Raw genomic sequence first — 21,580 nt, 5'->3', positions numbered from 1 at the left:
ACTGATGCCCAGTTTGATTTCCGCCAAGACCACTCGGCTCCTGACCTCATTACAGCCTTGGTCCAAACATGGACAAAGGAGCTGAATTCCAGAGGTGAGGTGAGAGTGACTGCCCTTGACATCAAGGCAGCATTTGACCGAGTCTGGCATCAAGCAGCCCTAGAAAAACTGAAGTCAATGGGAATCGGGGAAAACGCTCCACTGGCTGGAGTCATACCTAGCACAAAGGAAGATGGTTGTGGTGGTTGAAGTTCCTCTGGGCAGTGTCATAGAGTCAGAGTTTTACAGCACAGAAAGAGGCCCTTCGGCCCATCGTGTCTGCGCCGCCCATCCATCCCTGTCCAGTCTAATCCCATTTTCCAGCATTTGGTCCATAGCCTTGTATGCAATGGCATTTCAAGTGCTCATCCAAATGCTTCTTGAATGTTGTGAGGGTTCCTGCCTCTACCACCCTTTCAGGCAGTGAGTTCCAGATTCCAACCACCCTCTGGGTGAAAAAGTTCCTCCTCAAATCCCCTCTAAATCTCCTGCCCCTTACCCTGAATCTATGCCCCCTTGTTATTGGCCCCCCTACTAAGGGGAAAAGTTCCTCTTTATCTGCCCTATCTATGCCCCTCATCATTTTGTACACCTCAATCAGGTCCCCCCTCAGCCTTCTTTGCTCCAAGGAAAACAACCCCAGCCTGTCCTAGGCCCAACCATCTTCAGATGCTTCATCAATGACCTTCCCTCCAACATAAGGTCAGAAATGGGGATGTTCGCTGATGACTGCACAGTTCAGTGCCATTCACAACTCCTCAGATAATGAAGCAGTCCATGCCCGCATGCAACAAGACCTGGACTACGTTCGGGCTTGGGCTAAGTGGCAGGTAACATTCGCGCCACAGAAGTGCCAGGCAATGACTATCTCCAACAAGCGAGTCTATACACCTCCCCTTGACATTCAATGACATTACCATCGCCGAATCCCCCACCATCAACATCCTGGGGGTTACCATTGACCAGAAACTTAACTGGACCAGCCACATAAATACTGTGGCAACAAGAGCGGATCAGAGGCTGGGAATTCTGCGGTGAGTGTCTCACCTCGTGACTCCCCAAAGTTTTAACATCATCTACAAGGCACAAGTAAGGAGTGTGATGGAATACTCTCCACTTGACTGGATGAGTGCAGCTCCAACAACACTCAAGAAGCTCGACACCATCCAGGACAAAGCAGCCCGCTTGATTGGCACCCCATCCACCACCTTAAACATTCACTCCCTCCACCACCGGCGCACCGTGGCTGCAGTGTGCACCATCTACAAGATGCACTGCAGCAACTCGCCAAGACTTCTTCGGCAACACCTCCCAAACTCGCGACCTCTTCCACCTAGAAGGACAAGGGCAGCAGGTGTATAGGAACACCACCACCTCCAAGTTCCCCTCCAAGTCACACACCATCCTGACTTAGAAATATATCGCCAATACTTCATCGTTGCTGGGTCAAAATCCTGGAACTCCCTCCCTAACAGCGCTGTGGGAGCACCTTCACCACACGGACTGCAGTGGTTCAAGAAGGCGGCTCACCACCACCTTCTCAAGGGCATCTAGGGATGGGCAATAAATGCTGCCATTGCCAGGGACGCCCTGATCCCATAAACGAAAAAAATATATATATACAATCTGACAGGAGCTTGTCAGAATTCTATTGAACAGAAACTGCTTTTTTATTTGCTTATGGGATGTGGGCGTCGTTGAGCGTTTTGCAGCATTTGCTGTTTTTATTTAGATTTCTAGCACCTGCAGTATCATGCGTTATCACAGAAATCACAGAAAACCCCACAGTGCAGATAGAGGCCATTTCGGCCCATCGAGCCTGCACCGACACATATCCCACCCGATCCCCGTAACCCCACGTATTTAATCCCCCCTAACACTAAGGGTCAATTTATTATAGTCAATCAACCTAACCCGCACATCTTTGGGTTAATTTAAGCACCAGCTTGACTTTCACCTTCTTTATTCTCTCAGCATTCCATTCCTTTCCCAACTAACCTGACAGGATTACTGCCCCAGGAAAGGGTGACACTCTTAGAGCTGAATCTGAAGAAAAAACCTTGTGGATATGAACAGATGGATCGACGATGAGGCAAATCAGCAAATACACCTTCCCTGGAAGTTGTGAAACTTTGAAATAAAAGTTAAATCTTATACACCTGACTACAATTCACACTGTTGTCCCCTCTTAATGTGTCTAATTTGAGCCCTTGGATTGATACTGTATAATGTTAATTTAATGCGTACACATTCTCAGTAAAGGGTCTTCCGATTGGGAATTCGGGGTATGGAGATCAACAGACTCCGCAAGAATTTTCGGTGGGCGCACAAATTGATACAACTACCTTTTCATAATCGATTATTTGGATTTTTTGAAGCAGTTTAAACATCAACCCAGAGCTGCAGAACTGGGTCAATTATAATTTCACCATCAGCAGTGAGGTCATCAGCTGGCAGGGCAGGTGACCGCTTGAGTTACAAGGCATCACCACCTGTCCTGTGACTGGACTGAGAGCCCAACCCCTGTCACAATGGCCTTTGCAAATCAACTTACTGGCTGCTTGAAAACACAGCAGTTAAAGTTGGTGCTTGACCGCGAGGAGAGCTAGTGAGAGATTTACAAAACAAAATCAACTAAATCCTTCAACAAAATAGTTCAAAAACCATTAACCTAGATATCCTATGAGGAAACGTCAAGTTAATATTGAGAACTCTGCTAGGAGAACCTCATTGGAGAGCAGGGAAATCGGGTGAAGGAAACGAGCAAATCGACACCAGAGAACAAGTCAACAGCAAAACTTCATCAACTCTTGTGAAGATCAGTGAGTAAAGGCTGAGAGGTCTGTGCTCGAGGAGGCATTGTCTGGAAAAGACAATCTTTTATTGCACTGAGCCGAATATACAAGTCATTCAAGAACAGGTCAGACAATTCGTAGTTTTTTTAGAGTTAAAATTTGTTGAGATATTAAATTGAAAAAAATGAATAGAATTACAGTGAGAGAATTCATAATTACAAACTTGTACTTTTGGAGAATTAAACATCACTGGCCTGTTCGGAGGACAAAGCAATGAAATGACTGTGCAGGACTGGAGTGAAACTCGATGGTCGAGCACAGAGTGAACCGCTATTACAAACAGAGGGAAGATTTTAACACGGGGATTTGGAGAGAGTGGGATTTAGGTGCAAAGCTGGGAGGAGGTGCGAAATAATACAGAGCGAGGGAGGGAGCAGAACACTCTATGTAAAGAGAACTTGAAGTAAATAGGCAGTTAATTTCAGTAGAATGATGGGACAGCTGAGACCCGTTGCCTGCACATCCTGGGCAATCACAGAATCACAGAAACCCCACAGTGCAGATAGAGGCCATTTCAGCCCATCGAGCCTGCACCGACACATATCCCACCCGATCCCCATAACCCCACGTATTTAATCCCCCTAACACTAAGGGTCAATTTATCATAGCCATGCAGGGTGTGTTGCCTCCCTGGTGCCAGGACAGTCTGACCAGCCACAAGTCCTGCTCCATGTTGGATCCAATGACATAGGAAGATTATTGTAACATCGGCCCTTCCTGTTTCTGTAGTGCTCAGTGCCACAGCGGGGGAGATCATATAACTCAGCACAAGCCAGAGATGGAGTCTGGTCCTTCTCTGTGTGGGGTCCGAGCCATACCGAGTGAATGAACCGAAATACCTCAGGCCGGGGATGGAGCCTGGCCCCATCCTAGTCTGTATCTCAGTACAACAGTGGCTGAGATGAAATAACATAGCACAGGCCGGGCATGGAGCCTCGGCTTTCCCTGCTCTTTGTGGCACTCAGTATCACTCAGAGAGATTAACTAACACCTGAGACCAGGGAAGGAGTCTGGGCCCATTGCGCTCTGTGTGGGACAGTCCCACACTAGGTGAGATCAGCTCATTCAGCACAGGCCGAGTCTGGAACCTGGGACTGTCCTGCTCTGTGTGGGACAGTCTCACCCGGCTCAGATCAGCTCATTCAGCACAGGCCGAGTCTGGAACCTGGGACTGTCCTGCTCTGTGTGGGACAGTCTCACCCGGCTCAGATCAGCTCATTCAGCACAGGCCAGGGATGAAGCCTGGGCTTTGAGTATTATGTGTGGTGCTCAGTACCACACATGGTGAGATCAGGTAACTCGGCACAGGCCGGAGATGGAGCCTGAGCCCATCCTAGTCTGTGGGTCTCAGCACAAACTTCATGAGGTGAAATATTATATCAGCGGGTGAGTTCTGATTCCCGCCTCCTTCTGGATTGACAGGAATAAAGAACGACAGAGAGCGAAGCAATGTGGGAGATGGGATGATGAAAAACATTGTCTATGTATCTGATTGAAAGTGGCCCAAACACAAGATAATAAGATATCATCATCAGAACATGAACACAACCTGAACTCCGGCATCTGGCCGGTCCCATTGCCCCGAAGTGAGGAATTAGCAGGGGGGAAATTCCACTCTTTTTCTATTTCCTGCTGTGTTTTTCTCTGGATGCTGTCTCTCTCGGTGCTGGGCGAACATTTCATTGATGCATTTGTCCTGAACGGAAGCTTTTTGCCCATCTGGCGGGGTCAGAGCCGCTCTGTCTGTCTGTTCCTGCTGGTGACCATTAACGGGAACAGGCCGCCTGTTCAAAGTTCATCGGCAAACGGACAGAGAGACAACACACCGGGAACAATAGTCATTGCCTCACATTGATAGTTACTGAGTGAGACCTTGCAATGGGAGTCTCTCACTCAGTAACTATCAATGTGTGCAGGAAACATTTCTCGGCAAGAAATAGAGATAGAAAAAGGGAGACATGAGCTGGATGGAAGGGAATGGAGACACAGAAAGGTGAGTGAGAAAGGAAGGAAGGAAGAAAGACAAATAAACAGGAAGATGTGGGTCTCCACCCCAGGGGCAAAGCAGTAGAAAGCATTGTAATGGATGGTATTCAAAAAATCATTCCCCCTAAATATTTGTGTGGATTTGTTTGTCTGTAAAGATTGAATTTTAAAAGTAACTAAAAGAAGAAAAATAATAAAGAAACGGCCGCTGGCTCCTATGGGGATGGTCCCGTACCCTTGGCGCTGTGAACCAACTGAGCGAATCGGCCCTGAACAGGGCTCATATTTGGTGGGTTGGAGCCCCGCCTTGGGCCGTTTGTGTTTCACTTCCCACACTGAGTGACAGAGCTATGTCACCAACATTGAGCACAGCTCATCCCTAAACATTGTCACTTGCTTCTGCATACAATTGGAGATGGTGTATATCGAAAGTAGCATAAAAGAGCTGTTTAATGTTAGATTTAATTCTGATAATTATTGCACCAACACTGAACAGCCCAGACCGAACACACTGACCCGCTAAAAATGTACGATAGCAAAATACTGCAGCTGCTGGAAATCCGAAATAACAACAGAAAAAGCTGGAAAAACTCAGCAGGCCAGGCAACATCCGTGGAGAGGAAATAGAGTCAACGTTTTGGGTGAAAACCCTTTGTCAAGACTAAAGAAGCACAGGAAATGAAATAGATTAAGAGGCCAGGCTGGGAGAGAACAAAAGAGAAGAGACATTAAGAGGTATTCAAAACGAGACGAGATGGTGATAGGACTAGTGGAGACAAAAGACAGCTCTAGATTAGGTGTGAAATGCGCTGGCAGAATGGGAGACAGTTGCCATGTGGGAGAGAGAAAAAAAAGAAAGGGGGGAGAAGGCCAAAACAAAGGTGTGGATAAAAAATATAAGTAAAAATGTAATAGGGTTATGATCTGAAATTGTTGAACTCGATATTGAGTCCAGAAGGCTGTAAAGTGCCTAATCAGAAGATGAGGTGCTGTTCCTCGAGTTTACACTGAGCTTCCATGGAACAATGCAAGAGGCCAAGGACGGTGAGGTCCGAGTGGGAATGGGGCGGTGAAATAAAATGACAGGCAACCGGAAGCTCAGGGTCCCCCTTACGGACTGATCGGAGGTGTTCTGCAAAGTGGTCACCCAATCTGTGTTTGGTCTCCCCAATGTAGAGGAGACCGCATCGTGAGCAGCAAATACAGTATACTAGATTGCAAGAAGTACAAGTAAATCGCTGTTTCACCTGGAAGGGGTGTTTGGGACCCTGGACAGTGGGAAGGGGGGAGGTATAGGGGCAGGTGTTACATCTCCTCCGCTTGCACGGGAAAGTGCCAGGCGAAGGGGAAGGGGTGCTGGGGGTGATAGAGGAGTGGACTAGGGTGTCTCGGAGGGAGTGGTCCCTACGGAATGCTGAAAGGGGAGGGGAGGGGAAGATGCGTTTGGTGGTGGGATCACTTTGGAGGTGACGGAAATGGCAGAGGATGATCCGTTGAATGTGGAGGCTGGTGGGGTGAAAGGTGAGGACAAGGGGAACCCAATCGTGGTTCTGGAAGTGTAGTCCAGGTAGCTGTGGGAGTCAGTGGGCTTGTAGTGAATGTTGGTCAACAACCTATCCCCAGAGATGGAGATGGAGAAGTCGAGGAAGGGAAGGGAAGAGTCAGAGATGGACCATGTGAGGGAAGGGTGGAAATTGGAGGCAAAGTGAATGAAATTGTCTAGTTCAGGGCAAGAGCAGGAAACAGCACTGATAGTCATCAATGTACCAGAAAAAGAGGTGAGGGAGGGGACCCGAGTAGGACTGGAACAAAGAATGTTCCACATATCCCACAAAAAGGCAGGTATAGCTAGGACCCATGCGGGTACGCATAGCAACACCTTTGATTTGGAGGAAATGAGTGGAGTTAAAGGAGAAGTTGTTCAATGTGAGAACAAGTTCAGCCAGGTGGAGGAGGGTGGTGGTGGATGGGGACTGGTCGGGCCTCTGTTCAAGGAAGAAGCGGAGCGCCCTCAGGCCATCCGGGTGTGGGATGGAGGTGTAGAGGGATTGTACGTCCATGGTGAAAAGGAGGCGGTTGGGGCCAGGAAACTGGAAACTGTTAAAGTGGCGGAGGGTGTCGGAAGAGTCACAGATGTAGGTGGGAAGAGACTGGACAAGGGGAGAAAAGATAGAATCGAGATAGCAAGAGATAAGTTCCGTGGGGCAAGAACAGGCTGAAACGATGGGTCTACCAGGGCAGTGCTGTTTGTGGATCTTGGGAAGGAGGTAGAAATGGGCTGTGCGGGGTTGGGGAACTATGAGGTTGGTGGCCATGGGGGGAAGATCTCCAGAGGAGGTGAGGTCAGTGACAGTCTTGGAAACGGTGGCTTGATGTTCGATAGTGGGGTCATGGTCCAGGGGGAGGTAGGAGGAGGTGTCGGACAGTTGGCGTTCAGCTTTCGCTATAAAACCTGTCGAAGGATCCTGAGCCGCTGTGAAAATGCTGTGATCCCAACGCGATTCCATTCTGACCTGGAGTCAGACCCGCTACCGTCGCGCCTGGAGCCGGATCCAGAGGAGGGAGTTCGGTAGCGACCGCGGCCGGGGCTCTCATAGTGCGAGAGGCAGAAGCAGCAGCAGCCAAACTGCCTCAACAACAGCGCAGGATCCATGATCTCTAATCCAGCCGCTGCCGACGGATAGCTGTGGCTCCAGGCCTAAGCTGGGTCCGATCCCAGTGTAGCTCACACACAGGCTCAGCAATCCCACTCCTGACAGATTCACTGCTTTAAACCTTGTTTAGATTAAGTGAATTATAGAGTTATACAGCACAGAAAGAGGACCTTCGGCCCATCACGTCTGCGCCGGCCATCAAGCCCTGTCTAATCTAATCCCATTTTCCAGCATTTGGTCCGTAGCCTTGTATGCTATGGCATTTCAAGTGCTCATCTAAATGCTTCTTGAATGTTGTGAGGGTTCCTGCCTCTACCACCCTTTCAGGCAGTGAGTTCCAGATTTCAAACACCCTCTGGGTGAAAAGGTTCTTCCTCAAATCCCCTCTAAACCTCCTGCCCCTTACCTTGAATCTATGCCCCCTTGTTATTGACCCCCCTGCTAAGGGAAAAAGTTCCTTTCTATCTACCCTATCTATGCCCCTCATAATTTTGTACACCTCAATCAGGTCCCCCCTCAGCCTTCTCTGCTCCAAGGAAAACAACCCCAGCCTGTCCAGTCTTTCTTCATAGGTGAAGCGCTCCAGCCCAGGTAACATCCTGGTAAATCTCCTCTGCACCCTCTCCAAAGCAATCACATCCTTCCTATAGTGTGGCGATCAGAACTGCACACAGTACTCCAGCTGTGGCCTTACCAGCGTTTTCTACAGCTCCATCATAACCTCCCTGATCTTATATTCTATGCCTCGGCTAATGAAGGCAAGTATCCCATATGCCTTTTTAACCACCTTATCTACCTGCTCTGCTGCCTTCACATCCAAATCATTAATGTAGACCACAAACAGCAAGGGACCCAGCACCGATCCCTGCGGTACCCCACTGGACACAGGCTTCTAGTCACAAAAACAACCTTCGACCATCACCCTCTGCCTTCTGCCACTAAGCCAATTTTGGATCCAATGTGCCAAGGCACCCTGGATCCCATGGGCTCCTCCTCGCTCTCCTAATTTCTTTTTTAATTATCCCCCTGCACTCTTTATAGAGTCATAGAGTCATAGAGTTTTACAGCACAGAAAGAGGCCCTTCGGCCCATCGTGTCTGCGCCGCCCATCCATCCCTGTCCAGTCTAATCCCATTTTCCAGCATTTGGTCCATAGCCTTGTATGCAATGGCATTTCAAGTGCTCATCCAAATGCTTCTTGAATGTTGTGAGGGTTCCTGCCTCTACCACCCTTTCAGGCAGTGAGTTCCAGCTTCCAACCACCCTCTGGGTGAAAAAGTTCCTCCTCAAATCCCCCCTAAATCTCCTGCCCCTTACCCTGAATCTGTGCCCCCTTGTTATTGACCCCCCTACTAAGGGGAAAAGTTCCTCTTTATCTACCCTATCTATGCCCCTCATCATTTTGTACACCTCAATCAGGTCCCCCCTCAGCCTCCTTTGCTCCAAGGAAAACAACCCCAGCCTGTAGAGTCTCTCTTCATAGCTAAGGCGCTCCATCCCAGGTAACATCCTGGTGAATCTTCTCTGCACCCTCTCCAGAGCAATCACATCCTTCCTATAGTGAGGCGACCAGAACTGCACACAGTACTCCAGCTGTGGCCTCACCAGCGTTTTGTACAGCTCCATCATAACCTCCCTACTCTTATATTCTATGCCTCTGCTAATGAAGGCAAGTATCCCATATGCCTTTTTAACCACCTTATCTACCTGCTCCGCTGCCTTCAGGGATCTATGTACATGTACACCAAGGTCCCTCTGACCCTCTGTACTTCCTAGGGCCCTACCACCCATTGTGTATTCCCTTGCCTTATTTGACCGTCCAAAATGCATCACCTCGCATTTTTCCGGGTTAAATTCCATTTTCCACTTTTCCGCCCATCTGACCAACCCGTTAATATCGTCCTGTAGCCTGAGACTTTCCTCCTCGCAATTTACCACCCCACCAATTTTCGTGTCATCCGCGAACTTACTGATCATACCCTTTACATTCTCATCCAAATCGTTAATGTAGATCACAAACAGCAAGGGACCCAGCACCAATCCCTGAGGTACCCCACTGGACACAGGCTTCCAGTCACAAAAGCAACCTTCGACCATCACCCTCTGCCTCCTGCCACTCAGCCAGTTTAGGATCCAACGCGCCAAGGCCCCCTGGATCCCATGGGCTCTTACCTTCTTGACCAGTCTCCTATGCGGGACTTTGTCAAAAGCTTTACTGAAGTCCATGTAAACCACATCCACAGCATTTCCCTCATCTACACAGCTAGTCACCCCCTCGAAAAATTCAATCAGATTGGTCAGACATGATTTACCCTTGACAAAGCCATGCTGACTATCCCCGATTAATCCTTGCCTCTCCAAGTGGAGACTAATTCTGTCCCTCAGAATTTTTTCCAATAATTTCCCTACCACAGATGTTAGGCTCACTGGCCTGTAATTCCCTGGTTTATCCCTGCTATCCTTCTTGAATAATGGTACTACGTTAGCTGTTCTCCAGTCCTCTGGTACATCCCCTGTGGCCAGAGAGGTTCTGAAAATTTGTGTCAGAGCCCCCGCAATCTCCTCCCTTGCCTCACACAACAGCCTGGGATACATCTCGTCCGGGCCTGGGGATTTATCCACTTTTTGGCCTGCTAAAACCGCTAGTACCTCCTCCCTCTCGATGCTAATATGTTCAAGTATGTCACAGTCCCCTTGCCCGATTTCTATGCCTACATCATCTTTCTCCACAGTGAACACGGAGGCAAAAAATTCATTTAAAACCCCACCTACTTCTTCTGGCTCTACACACAGCTTGCCACTTTGGTCCCTAATGGGCCCTACCCTTTCCCTGGTTATCCTCTTGCCCTTAATATACTTATAAAACATCTTAGGATTTTCCTTTATCTTGCTCGCCAGTGTTATTTCATGGCCCATCCTCGCCCTCCTAATTTCCTTTTTAAGTATGCCCCTGCACCTCTTATACTCCTCTAGGGCTTCCACCGTCTTTTGTCTTTTGTAACTGCCAAAAGCCCCCCTTTTTTTCCTAATGCATTTTTGTATGTCCTTTGTCATCCAAGGTTCCCTTTGCTTGTTGGTCCCACCCTTGACCCTTACAGGAACATGTTGGTGTTGTACTCTCTCTATTTCCCTTCTGAAAGCCTCCCACTGTTTTGATGTGGATTTTCCTATAAGTAGCTGCTCCCAGTCCACTTTGGCCAGATCCTGTCTTATCTTATTAAAATCTGCCTTCCCCCAATTTAGAACCCTTATTTCCGGGCCGTCTTTGTCTTTTTCCATGACCACCTTAAATCTCACCGAATTGTGGTCACTATCGCCAAAATGCTCTCCTACAGACACGTCCACCACCTGCCCGTCTCCATTCCCTAGAATTAGGTCCAGCACCGCTCCCTCTCTTGTAGGACCTTCTACATGTTGGCTCAAAAAGCTTTCCTGAATGCACTTTAAGAATTTTTCACCCTCCAAGCCTTTCACACTCTGACTATCCCAATTTATATTGGGGAAGTTGAAATCCCCCACTATTATTACCCTATTATTTTCGCACTTCTCTGAGATTTGCCTGCATATCTGTTCCTCTATCTCCCCCTGGCTGTTTGGGGGCCTATAGTACACTCCCAGCAAGGTGCTTGCCCCCTTTTTGTTTTTAAGTTCTACCCATATGGCCTCATTAGAGGAACCCGCTAATATATCATCCCTCCTTACAGCAGTAATAGACTCCTTAATTAATATTGCAACACCCCCTCCCCTTTTACCCCCCCCTCTGTCTCGCCTGAAGATTCTATACCCCGGAATATTCAGCTGCCAGTCCTGACCCTCCCTCAACCATGTCTCCGTGATAGCCACAATATCGTACTCCCATGTGTTCATCAACAACTTCAGTTCATCCACCTTATTTGCAAGACTCCTTGCATTAAAATAAATGCATTCCAGCCCTGCCATATTCCCTTTTGCCTTCACATCTTTGCTCTGCCTTCCCTGCTGACTTGTTTTTTCCTCCGTATTTGGCTGTACCTCACCCCCTACTATAGCTCCACTCTGTATCCCATCCCCCTGCCGAGTTAGTTTAAACCCCCCCCAGCAGTGCTAGCAAACCTCCCCGCAAGGATATTGGTTCCCCTCTGGTTCAGGTGTAAACCGTCCGACTTGTACAAGTCCCACCTGCCCCAGAAGCAGTCCCAGTGATCCAGGAAACTAAAGCCCTCCCTCCTGCACCATCCCTTCAGCCACGCATTCATCTGTTCTATCCTCCTATTCCTATACTCACTAGCACGTGGCACCGGGAGTAATCCAGAGATTACAACCTTTGAGGTCCTGCTCCTTAACCCTGCCCCTAGCTCCCTAAATTCTTGCTGCAGGACCTCATCCCTCTTTTTACCTATGTCGTTGGTACCAATGTGGACCACGACCTCCGGCTGTTCACCCTCCCCCTCCAGAATGCCCTGCAGCCGCTCAGTGACATCCTTGACCCTGGCACCAGGGAGGCAACAAACCATCCTGGATTCACGTCTACGGCCACAGAAACGCCTATCCGTTCCCCTTACTATAGAATCCCCTACCACTATTGCTCTCCCACTCTTTTCCCTCCCCTCCTGGGCAGCAGGAGTGCCCCCAGTGATTAATTTACTATCACCAATTAAGGATATCTCTAAGGCGCTTGTGTAGTCTACCAACAGTACCTGCTACACCAGAAAAGACCCTAGTAACTATAAACTACAGAGTTAAAGTTTAAAAAAGAGAAATACTCACCAACCAATCACTTACCTGCTCCCTGGTGACGTCACACTCTAATTACTTTTTACCTCTCTCCCCGCTGTTGATTTGGTATACTCCTCTAGGGCTTCCTCTGTCTTTAGTCCTTTGTATCTGCCAAAAACCTTCCTTTTTTTCGTAGTCCATTCTCGTATATCCCTTGATATCCAAGGTTCCCTGGGCTTGTTGGTCCCACCCTTGACCTTTACGGGAACATGTTGCCATTGTACTCTCTCAATTTCCTTTCTGAAAGACTCCCATTGCTCCGATGTGGATTTTCCTACAAGTAGCTGATCCCAGTCCACTTTGGCCAGATCCTGCCTTATCATATTAAAATCGGCCTTCCCCCAATTTAGAACCTTTATTTCCGGTCCATCTCTGTCCTTTTCCATGACTACCTTAAATCTCACCGAATTATGGTCACTGTCACCAAAGTGCTCACCTACTAACACTTCTACCACTTGCCCGGCCACATTCCCTAGAATTAGGTCCAGTACCGCCCCCTCTCTTGTAGGACTTTCTACATGCTGGCTTGAAAAGCTCTCCTGGATGCACTTTAAGAATTCTGCACCCTCTAAGCCTTTCACACTCTGACTATCCCAGTTAATATTGGGGAAGTTGAAATCCCCTACTATTATTACCCTATTATTTGCACATTTCTGAGATTGGCCTGCATATCTGTTCCTCTATCTCCCCCTGACTGTTTGGAGGCCTATAGTACACTACCAGCAAAGTGCTTGCCCCCTTTTTGTTTTTATGTTCTACCAATATGGCCTTATTAGATGAACCTGTTAATATATCATCCCTCCTTACAGCAGTAATTGACTCCTTAATTAATATTGCGACACCCCCTCCTCTTTTATGCCCCCCCCCCCCACCCCCTGTCTCACCTGAAGATTCTATACCTGGAATATTGAGCTGCCAGTCTTGCCCTTCCCTCAACCATATCTCCGTAATAGCAACAATATCATACTCCCATGTGTTCATCAACACCTTCAGTTCATCCACCTTATTCGCAAGACTCCTTGCGTTAAAATAAATGCCATCCAGCCTTGCCCTACTCCCTTGTGCCATTACATATTTGCTCTGCCTTCCAAGCTGACTTGTTTTTTCCTCTATATTTGGCTGTACATCACCCCCTATTATAGCTCCACTCTGTATCCCATCCCCCTGCCAAGTTAGTTTAAACACTCCCCCACCCCACACACACCCCACACACACACCCCCACCCACCCCCAACAGTGCTAGCAAACCTCCCCGCAAGGATATTTGTCCCGCTCTGGTTCAGGTGCAACCCGTCTGACTTGTACAAGTCCCACCTTCCCCAGAAGCAGACCCAGTGATCCAGGAAACTAAAGCCCTCCCTCCTGCATCAACTCTTTAGCCACGCATTCATCTGCTCTATCCTCCTATTCCTATACTCACTAGTAATTGTAATTTAATTCAATCCTCCTCTGACCTCCGCTCTGTCAGTTCACTAGTTTATTTAAACTGATATTCGGAGCTGTGTTTTACAGGGTGTCGGTGATTAAGTATTTCTCAATCCCACTGCTCCTATTGATAACACTTTTTGCTGTTTGATACAAAGTGCCCGGGAATTAGGGAATTTCTCTTGGGGACTGGGCACTGACTCGGATTCGGTTCAACCATCAAATCTACAAGGTTATTGTCACTGCTGCTGTACAGGATTAAAGGAAGGGACCGAATCAAGAGTTTTAATGATTACTGACAAAGGATCGAGTCTGCTTCACTCCAGGGCCCCACTGACTGAGCGAGCCTGACCTGAGCCAGTCCCTCCTCCCCGCCTGTTTATTACAGGGAGGCAGCTGTGCTCTCCACCCCCGGGGCTCAGCTTGTTTTACAACCCATGAACCAGCTTCCCCTCAATCCCCGGGTTCATCGGGAAATCGACCAAGTAAAGCCTGAGAGAGCGAGGGACTCCTTTCCGGAACACAAACTCACGTCTTCTGCGCCTTTCAGCTGCACCTGCTTCCAAATATCACAGCCCATTTTGCTCAGTGTTTATTTCTCGCTGTATTTTTATTTTGTTCCTACGTTACCTTATACACATTTCATTTAAATTATTTATGAGAGGAGTAACTGAACGTAATCTTGGTGCAATTTCCTCTCGGATTCTCACGTTAAAATGAAGCAGATAAAAAAAACCGAGATTAATCCGGGAACTTTTAGACACTTCAGTCGAACGCTCTCCCAGCTGAACCATTTCACCCCAACCGGAAATTGACATTTGTGTCATTGCCTTGGAAGAAAATCAAACCCCGGCTGGAATGGCACTTCTGGCAATGGGACCCGCCCAAATCTCGCAGCTCAGGTTGTGTTAATGTTCTGCTGGAGTGTTTATAAACACCGAAAGCTGACACACCAGGGAGACCTCACAGTGCTGGACACAGAGTGAAATACAGGAGTGTTTATAAAAGTCACAGAACACCAAATTCCCCGTTATTGTCTCGGCCCTGATGGTTTGTGAAGGGAAAAACGGGCCGATGTCCCACTGACCCTGAGCCAAGGGGAAATTAAATGAAGTTCAATCTTTAGCAGTGAGCGGTTACAGAAAAAAAGATTCCGGAATCCAGGAGAGATTTTCTTATTTTGCTGAACCGCATTCATATGAAACACTCATTGATGGAGCTGGGAGTCGCCTTTAAAATCAGCCCAAAAACTTAAAACGCAAATTCCCCAACTTGTGGCTCGAAAGCACGAATCTCAGATGAGTATCTCCAATACTCCACCGACTGGGCTCGCCAGACTTGACTGTCGCAAGGACCCCGTGCTTCAGTTTCCTCTCAATTGCCTGGTTTATCGGTAAATCCACCAGCAAAAGCCCGAGGGATCCCTATTACTGATTCGTTTGCCAATTATTTGAATAGAAAGAGCGGAGAAGGATTGAGAGTTTTTAGTGTGGGACAGAAGTGATGTTGTTTGACGGAGAAGCGACACAATCTCAATCAGTGCCGAGAGAGGTGAGTCAGCGGTTCACCTTCTCCCTTAACACAATCTTCAGACTCGCGGCTGACAAACTCTGCAGCGGTTCCGGGACAGAAGCAATTATAATGCTCGTCTTACACGCGAAACTTTCCCGGGCAGAGTGAATGATGTTGGAACTTGCTCCAGGTGAACCTACACGGCTGAGTTTCTTCCCCTCAACATTCAAGAAGCATTTGGATGAGCACTTGAAATGCCATAGCACACAAGGCTACGGACCAAATGCTGGAAAATGGGATTAGATTAGACAGGGCTTGATGGCCGGCGTGGACGCGATGGGCCGAAGGGCCTCTTTCTGTGCTGTGTAACTCTATGACTCTAAAAGCGGCGAAAATGGAGGGTTCCTGTTAAACTGAACAACGGCTGCACCATATTCCCGGTGTGATAAACACTGAAGACTTTTAAGCAACTCCTCAAATACAGGCTGTAAAATGAGAAGTGATGAACATTCATCACAAGCAAAAGACAAAAGGCTTATGAAAGTTTCCCCTGTCACTCGCTGACCATAGAAACATAGAAGATAGGAGCAGGAGTAGGCCATTCGGCCCCTCGAGCCTGCTCCGCCATTCAATGCGATCATGGCTGATCATCCAAATTCAGTACCCGGTCCCTGCCTTCTCCCCATATCCCTTGATCCCTTTAGCCTTAAGAAATATATCCAACTCCTTCTTGAATATATTTAATGAATTGGCCTCAATTGCCTCTTGTGGTAGAGAATTCCACAGGTTCACCACTCTCTGGGTGAAGAAATTCCTCCTCATCTCTATCCTACATGGCTTACCCCTTATCCTTAGACTGTGACCCCTGGTTCTGGACTCCCCGCCATCGGGAACATCCTTCCTGCATCTAGTCTCTCTAGTCCTGTTAGAATTTTATAAGTTCAGTGAATATAAGCCCAATTGACCCAATCTCTCCTCATACGTCATTCCTGCCATCCCAGGTATCAGTCTGGTGAATCCTTGCTGCACTCCCGCTATGGCAATAACATCCTTCCTCCGATTAAGTTGATGAAAACTGCACACAATACTCAAGGTGTGGTCTCACCAAGGCCCTGTACAACTGCAGCAAGACATCCTTGCTCCTGTACTGGAACCCTCTTGCTATGAAGGCCAGCATACCATTTGCCACCTTAAACGCCGCCTGCACCTGCAGGCTTACCTTCATGCTGGGGTCACTGGGCAGAGATCAGGAGCAGGAACCCTGGCTCATTTTCCCTCTCTCTAACCCAGGGCTCACTGGGCAGTGATCAGGAGCAGGAACCCTGTACAGATAACTGTAGCTGTAGTAAAGACAGCTGCTTTATGGTAGCTGTAGTAAAGACAGCTGCTTGATGGCAGTCATATAAATAGGAAGCCATCTTGGCCATGCGGCAGTACTTCACGAGCTGGCACTGACTCAAGACCTAATAAAGAGTACTCAACGATATCTACTCGTAAGCCTCTTAATACTAAGATATAAGATAATATTACATGGTACCAGGATTTTTAGAATGCACGATACGGGCATACCACAACAATGAAAGGGATAAAACCACTAACTAGCCTGCAACTTGAAGGAAATCTGGACGAAAATTGGCGCGAATTGAAACAACGCTTTCTTCTCTACCTCACAGCGATCGACGCCACGACTAGCTCTGGAACACGTAAGGTAGCTTTGTTGCTAACAGTGGCTGGCTCGCAGGCAATCGAGCTGTATAATACATTTATGTTTGCAGCTGGAGGTGACAAAAATGATCTGGACAAGGTGATAAATTTGTTCGATAAATACTGCACACCTAAAAAGAATGAAATGTTCGAGAGATTTGTTTTTCGCTCCCACGTGCAAAAGCAAGGAGAATTCTTTAATGTTTTTCTGATGGACTTGAAATCAAAAGCACAAACATGTAACTTTGGAGACTTGAAGGAATCGATGATACGCGATCATGTCATTTTCAGAATACTTGACAAGAAGGTGAGGGAGAGAATGCTTAGGGACAATGACTTAACTTTGGATGCTGCAGTAAAAATATGTCATGCTAATGAACTCTCAGCCATGCACATGCAAACATTCAATGGGAGAACTACAGCAACGGGTGTGAGCGCTGGGACTGGACAACCTACCAGTGGATGTAGTACACAGAAGGGACACAAGAGGGCACACACAGTTCAGGACTATGATGCCATATGATTGCAGACGGTGCGGCAATAGACACGTGGCAAGACAATATCCAGCTTATGGGAAGAACTGCGCAAAATGTAAAGGCAGGAATCACTTTGCTAAAATGTGCTTTTGGGAAGAGAAAACTGAAGGTAAAAAGACAGTGCATGCTATTGAGACTGAAGACACGGAATCGGAGACTTTGTATGTTGGAATGGTGCAAAATGACTTAAACAGGGTAAAGATATGGAAAAGGAAGTACATTCCGTAGGACTAAAGACTGAAGTTTGGATAGCCCCCTTGCTGGTAAATGGCACCATTGTTCCCTTCAAGCTAGATACAGGTGCTAAGGCAAACCTCATAAGCTGGAGTGATGCACGGAATCTCAAAGTGAGACCTAAAATACTGAACAAGACAGTGGCTTTGAAGGCGTACAATGGACAAAGTATTGAAACAAAAGGAATGTGTAGGCTGAATGTTAAGGTAAAAAATCGCATTCACCCATTGATGTTTGTTATAGTGCCTGAAGGACATGAGTCAATGTTGGGGGATAAGGCATGTGTGGATTTGGGCTTGGTAAAACGAGTCTATACTATTAATGAACTGAACTGTGTGCAGAGTGCCCCCCCAAGACAGTACAAATATAAAGCATGATGCTATAACACACAAGTACGCAGATGTATTTCAGGGTTTCGGAGCACTGCCCTTTACATACTCCATCAAACTGAGATGACGCACAACCTGTGATTTACGCACCCAGGAGAGTTCCGGTGGCCCTCCGTGAGAAACTGCGGAAAGAGCTAGACCGCATGGAGGGACTAGGTGTCATAAAGAAGACTGAGGAACCTCCATGGGTAAATTCCATGGTTTGTGTCAATTCAAAAAAGACAGATAAATTGCGTGTCTGCATGGATCCCAAGGACCTTAACGTTAATATAAAAAGAGAGCATGATCAAATCCCTAAGAGAGAGGAAATAGTCAGCGAAATGACAGGAGCAAAATTCTTCTCCAAGATGGACGCCTCGCATGGATTCTGGCAGCTGAAACTTGATGGAGAGTACTAAGCTGTGCACCTTTAACACCCCGTTTGGTCGATACTCTTACCAGCGCCTGCCCTTCGGCATTAGCTCCGCCCCAGAAATCTTCCACAGAGCAATGGAGCAAATCATCGAGGGCCTGGATGGTGTGCGGGTGTACGTGGATGATCTGTTATTATGGGGCTCCACTCGGGGAGAGCACGACACCAGACTGGAAAAAACACTTCAGAGGATGCGACAGTATGGACTCAAACTAAATAAAGACAAATGTCAGTTCAGCGTCAATGAAATCACATTCCTCGGGGACAAGATTTCTGCAGAGGGGATTCAGCCAGACAAGTCAAAGGTAAAGGTCATACATGACATGGAAAAACCGAAGGACAAGAAAGGGGTTCAGCGGGCCCTTGGCATGGTTAATTACCTAGGGAAATTCATTACAAATCTGGCAGTGAAAACCGCTCACTTGAGAAAACTGCTGCACCAAGAGACAGAGTTCCAATGGGGACATGAACATGAGAATGAATGGAAGGGGCTGCTACACATTCTAGCAGGTGAACCCCTACTGAAGTTCTTCTGCCCTGAAAAGAGGACAAAAGTGTCCACAGATGCCTCTAAGGATGGATTAGGGGCTGTCCTTCTACAGGAAGATGAAGGAGAATGGCGACCAGTGGCATATGCGTCACACTCCATGACGGCTACAGAGTGCCGGTATGCGCAAATAGAGGAGGAGTGCCTGGGCTTGGCATTTGGGTGTGAAAAATTTCATACCTACATCTATGGACTTCCCAAGGTTATCCTAGAAACTGACCATAAGCCACTGCTAGGGATCGCAAAAAAGAATCTGTGACATGTCATCACGGATACAGCGCCTAATGATGAGACTACAATGTTATAATTTTGAGCTCACATGTGCCAGGGACACAAATGTTCATTGCAGATACACTATCCAGGGCTGCGCCTCGTGCCACACAAAACAGTGAAACAGAAGAGGATGTGGACCTTCATGTGGATATGGTCTATGCAGCATTGCCCGCCTCACAGGAACAACTATCAAAGATAGCCACAGAGACATCAAAGGACCCTGTTCTGAGGAAAGTGATGAGAAATCTTCAAGAGGGTTGGAAGAAAGGGTCATGTAAACAATATCATCATATTCAGTCTGAGCTTTCTGTGGTCAATGGACTACTGCTTAAGTGTGACAGGATTGTAGTGCCCATCTCTATGCGACGAGAAATGCTTCACAGGATACATGAAGGGCACCTGGGTGTGGAAAAGTCAAAAAGGAGAGCACGTGAGGCACTCTACTGGCCAAACATGAACTCTGATATTGACCAGATGATCAGTGAGTGTGCTACATGTCAGGAGTATCACTACAAGCAAACAAAAGAGCCCCTCATTACCACAGAGCTCCCATCACAACCTTGGGTAAAGGTAGGAACTGATATTTTTCACTACGAAGGAAAAGACTATTTGTTAGTTATTGATTATTACTCTAATTATCCTGAGATTGCTCTCCTACCCAGCACCACATCAAGAGCTGTGATAACTCACCTGAAGTCAATCTTTTCCAGGCAGGGCATCCCTCGAACTCTGGTCTCTGATAATGGCTCTCCCTGTGCCAGTCATGAGTTTCAGTCGTTTGCTACAGAGTATGAGTTTAAGCATGTAACCTCCAGCCCGCTCTACCCTCAAGCCAATGGAAAAGCGGAGAAGGGGGTACAGATTGTGAAAAGACTATTAAAGAAAGCAGCACACAGCAACACTGACCCATATCTGACCATGATGTCGTACAGGGCGGCCCCGCTGGAAAGTGGCAAGTCTCCAGCTGAGCTCTTACTGGGTCGCAAAATCCGTACTCGACTTCCCAGGCATGTCACACCTGATCACAGAGATGAGGTATGGGCAGACAAGGCCCGGAAACTTCAGCAGAATTAAAAAACGCTCCATGACCGCACAGCCACTGCACTAGTGCCTCTACAGGAGAAGGATGTAGTTCGCATTGAAGGGCCTGGGTCATGGAATCAAAGAGCCACCATTCTACAACAGGTTGCCCCCAGGTCATACAGTGTCATGACAGAAAATGGCACTGTGTATCGCAGAAACAGGAGGCACCTACTGAAAACCACCGAGACCTATCAGCCGCAGGAGGACAGAGAGGATGAGCTAATGATGGAAATCCGACAGCGTGACGAGGAGACGAGGGCAATGCCACAAAGTGAAGTACACCGGGGTGACAATGAGACAAGGGATCCATGTGGTACAGACATGAACTTAATGGGCACAACTGGGTTGGCCCAGCAAATACCGGCTCAGCTACGCAGGTCACAGCGCACCAGAAAGCCTGTCGTTAGACTCGACCTGTAGACAAGGGAAAGACTGTAAACAGCTAATGGACTTCTGGGTGTGGGTAGTGTTTATATGTACCGGCAGTTTTTGCAAGGTATAGTTACACTGACTGGTTTTTATATGTGTTATGTAATGGTGTTTACTGTTTATGTCATCGTTGAGGGGGAAAGATGTACAGATAGCTGTAGTAAAGACAGCTGCTTTACGGTAGCTGAGGTAAAGACAGCTGCTTGACGGCAGTCGTATAAATAGGAGCCATCTTGGCCATGCGGCAGTACTGCACGAGCTGGCACTGACTCGACCTAATAGAGTACTCAACGATATCTACTCGTAAGCCTCTTAATACTAAGATATAAGATAACATTACAGAACCCTGGCTGATTTCCTCCTCTCCCTAACCCAGGGTTCACTGGACTGTGATCAGGGGCAGGAACCCTGGCTGATTTCCCATCTCTCTCTAAACCAGGGGTCACCAGGCAGAGATCAGGAGTGGGAACCCTGGCTGATTTCCTCCGCTCTCTAACCCAGGGGTCACTGGACAGTGATCAGGGGCAGGAACACTGGCTGATTTCCTCCTCTCTCTAACCCAGTGGTCACTGGACAGTGAGCAGGAACCCTAGCTGATTTCCCCTCTCTCTCTATCCCAGGGGTCACTGGACAGTGGTCAGGAGAAGGAACCTGGCTGATTTCCCATCTCTCTCTCAAACACGGGTCACTGGGCAGTGACTAAGTTCCTGACTTTAAATAAAGGGAACTATGATGGTATGAGGCGCGA

General features: G+C 47.7%; 1 long non-coding RNA gene across 1 annotated transcript in view; it reads left to right on the top strand.

The window, feature by feature from the left end:
- Positions 1 to 2,324: 2,324 nt before the first annotated feature.
- Positions 2,325 to 21,580, top strand: part of LOC147103021 (uncharacterized) — a 46,216-nt gene continuing 26,960 nt past the window's right edge. The window contains exon 1 of the long non-coding RNA XR_015072884.1: positions 2,325 to 2,959. This is a non-coding gene — a long non-coding RNA (uncharacterized LOC147103021). The remainder of the gene's footprint in view (positions 2,960 to 21,580) is intronic.

This window comes from Somniosus microcephalus, chromosome 20 (genome assembly GCF_052327205.1).
Source record: "Somniosus microcephalus isolate GS21.2 chromosome 20, FLI_Smic_1.0, whole genome shotgun sequence".
Taxonomy (NCBI): Eukaryota; Metazoa; Chordata; class Chondrichthyes; order Squaliformes; family Somniosidae; genus Somniosus; species Somniosus microcephalus.
This window is presented reverse-complemented; position numbering and strand designations above follow the sequence as displayed.